This window comes from Callospermophilus lateralis, unplaced genomic scaffold (assembly GCF_048772815.1).
Source record: "Callospermophilus lateralis isolate mCalLat2 unplaced genomic scaffold, mCalLat2.hap1 Scaffold_271, whole genome shotgun sequence".
Lineage (NCBI taxonomy): Eukaryota > Metazoa > Chordata > Mammalia > Rodentia > Sciuridae > Callospermophilus > Callospermophilus lateralis.
The window spans coordinates 369202-372260 of record NW_027513445.1 but is presented as its reverse complement, the minus strand read 5'-3'; the positions used below and the strand labels follow the sequence as shown (position 1 = coordinate 372260).

At 46.2% G+C, this 3059-nt stretch overlaps 1 pseudogene; it reads left to right on the top strand.

The window, feature by feature from the left end:
• Nucleotides 1–223: 223 nt before the first annotated feature.
• LOC143640445 (elongin-A pseudogene) lies at nucleotides 224–2467 on the top strand (annotated as a pseudogene).
• Nucleotides 2468–3059: the final 592 nt, after the last annotated feature.

Here is a 3059-nt window from a genome sequence, read left to right as displayed (position 1 = left end):
GACACTCCGGATAATCACAGACCTAATTGGGTGAAGGAGGTGCCTTTGTTGGTGTGGGTGAGAGTTTGTGGTTTTGTCCCATGTTCTGAGAATAGGTAGGAAAGGCAGTTTGTTTGTTTTGGAGTGGACTGTTTCAAGTAAGTCATTTGAAAAGGAGAGTGTTTCTATGTCTGTGTATCCCACTGTGTCCGTGGTTGTTGACATTAGAAAAGATAATGAGGAGGCCACACCAGTGACTGTGATGGCGGCGGAGTCGGCGCTTCAAGTTGTGGAGAAGCTGCAGGCACCCCTGGCTACAAACCCGGACCCCAAGATGCTATTGAAATATTTGAAGAAACTCTCCACCTTGCCTATTACAGTAGATATCCTTGTGAAACAATGAGGCTGATGAACAGGACTTTGAGAAAAGCAATTCCCAAAAGCACCCTCGGGATGCGGTTCAGAGGGAGGAGGAGATGGAAGGGTACTACCAAGAAAACAGCAAGGCGTCAGGCAGCCAATCCTATAGTCCCGAGCACAGACAGAAGAAACACAGAAAACTCTCAGAATGTGAACAAGCTCACAAAGTGTCTCTGAGTCATGAGAGGAGAGATGAGAGGAAGAGGAAGAGATGAGAGTATTTCACCTACATATTCATCAGACCCCGAATCTTCTGACTATGGCCATGTCCAGTCTCCTCCATTCTGTGCGAGTCCTCATCAGATGTACACAGACCATTACAGGTCACCAGAGAAGGCCCATGAGTCCATTGTTTCACACCAGAAACCTGGAAATGGCCACAGTAATGCCTTTCAGGTCAGACTGGGAGTTAGTCAAGAACATCACCTGGGAGAACCCCACGGAAAGGGGATCTTGAACCAAAACAAGGAACACAGATCTTGCCACAAGAAAAAAACGCCCTATTGATGCAAAGGGTGATGATAAGGCCTCTGCTTTGGGCAGAGAGAAGCCACACAAGTCCCTCTCAAAAGAGGAGACCCGAAGGCCACTCCAAGGGGATAGTGCCAAGGAGAGACCACCTTCTAGTGCTGCCAAGAAAGAGAAAGAAAGAGAAGGCAGCAGCCTCAAAAGAAAGTTTTTACCCTCAGAGGTTGCTTCAGACAAGCACCTTAAAAAGCCAAAGCACAAGGATGCTGCAAAAACCAAATTGGACATAAGCAAGCAACGCGTGGACAGCACAGACATAGGAAGAGTGGCTGGAGACTTGTTCCTTAGAACAAAAGAGAAGGTTTCTAACAATATAAAGGCTGAAGAAGGGGAAGTAAAGACTTCTAATTTGGATTGAAAGTCACTGGGCTCACTCCCTAAGGAAGAGGAGGCAGACGTGGAGGATGAATTCGAGCAGCCCACCATGTCATTTGAATCATACCTCAGCTATGAACAGCCCCAGAAGAAAAAGAAGAAGATTGTGAAAACTCCAGCCACGGCACTTGGAGACAAAGGACTTTAAAAAAGTGATTCCAAAAGCACTAGTAAAAACTTAAACTCAGTTCAGAAATTACCCAAGGGGAATGAGAGCAGGTCAGAGAAGCTGCAGCTGGCTGGAGCCGACTCAACCAGGCTGAGAAAGGTCCCTACTGATGCACTGCAAGTATTGCCAGACCTCCCCTTACCCACCATCCAGAGCAATTACCGTCCACTTTCTTCCCTTGAAGTGATGCCCTCCTTCCAGCCAAAGTGAAAAGCATTCTATTCACCCCAGGAAGAAGAAGAAGCTGGATTCACTGGACACAGAATGAATTCCAAGATGCAGGTGTATTCCGGTTCCAAGTGTGCCTATCTCCCCAAAATGATGACCTTGTACTAGCAGTGCATCCTTGTACTTAAAAACAACATCGATTCCATCTTTGAAGTGGGAAGAGTACCGTTTTCTATTCTTGAACCTGTTTTTGAGAGGTGTACACCTGATCAGCTATATCACATAGAGGAATACAATCACGAATTAATTGAAGACACAGATCAATTATGGAAAGTTCATTGTCACCGAGACTTTAAAGAAGAAAGACCGGAAGAGTATGAGTCCTGGCGGGAGATGTACCTGCGGCTTCAGAATGCCCGAGAGCAGCAGCTACGAGTGCTAACAAAGAACATCCAATGTGCAAATGCCAATAAGCCCAAGGGCGGGAGAGCAAAGATGACCTTTGTCAACTCTGTGGCCAAGCCACCTAGAGATGTCCGCTGGAGGCAAGAGAAGTTTGGAACAGGAGGAGCAGCTGTCCCTGAGAAAGTCAAGATTAAGCCAGCCCCATATAGCACAGGAAGCAGCCACATTCCTGCCAGCAGCAACAGCTTGAACCCCAGCTCTGAGCAGCCAGCCAATGATGGCACCAGCACCAGCAGTGCCCACTTGGTGCCAGTCGTCAGTAGTACCATCTCCTATGATCCTAGGAAACCAGCTGTGAAGAAAATCGCACCAATGATGGCCAAGACAATTAAAGCTTTCAAGAACAGATTCTCTCGGCGATAAACCAAGCACTTACTTTGGAGATGGAATTTGGGGGCAAGATTACAGGGACAATGGGGGATAGAGAGTGGGACTTCCAGGAGAGCCCAGAAGCTTACTTTGTGGAGCCTCTTGGCCTTGGAATTCTGCATGGTCGCAGGTGCTTCCCTGCACATCTACCTGTGCCCTGCCTGGAGGAAACTTCAGAATTCTGAAGACGATGTGAAGCCTCAGTCTCACTGAGGATTTTAAGGTCAATTATACTTTTGTTGTTAATTAGCATCTTTGTAAACTATTAGACATAGTTTTAATTAATAAATATTGCCCCCAGATTGTAAAAAAAAAAAGAAAGAAAAGAGAATGAATCAATAGATGTGTCCTGTCTAGTAAAAAGCGTCCCAGCATTCAACCTGCGCAATTTATGAATGGACTGCGGGTTGCCTTAAGGATGGGCAACACCGTCGATCTTCTGAAGTTCCTGTTTTCTTTCTGAATTCTTGTCAATCTCTAAATAGGTGCATGTCTATGTGTCCAAGATATGAACCACCTCCAAGCTCTGTGATATGGCCATGTACTGGATAGCTGAAAGGAATGGCGAGCATTTCAGAAAACTCAG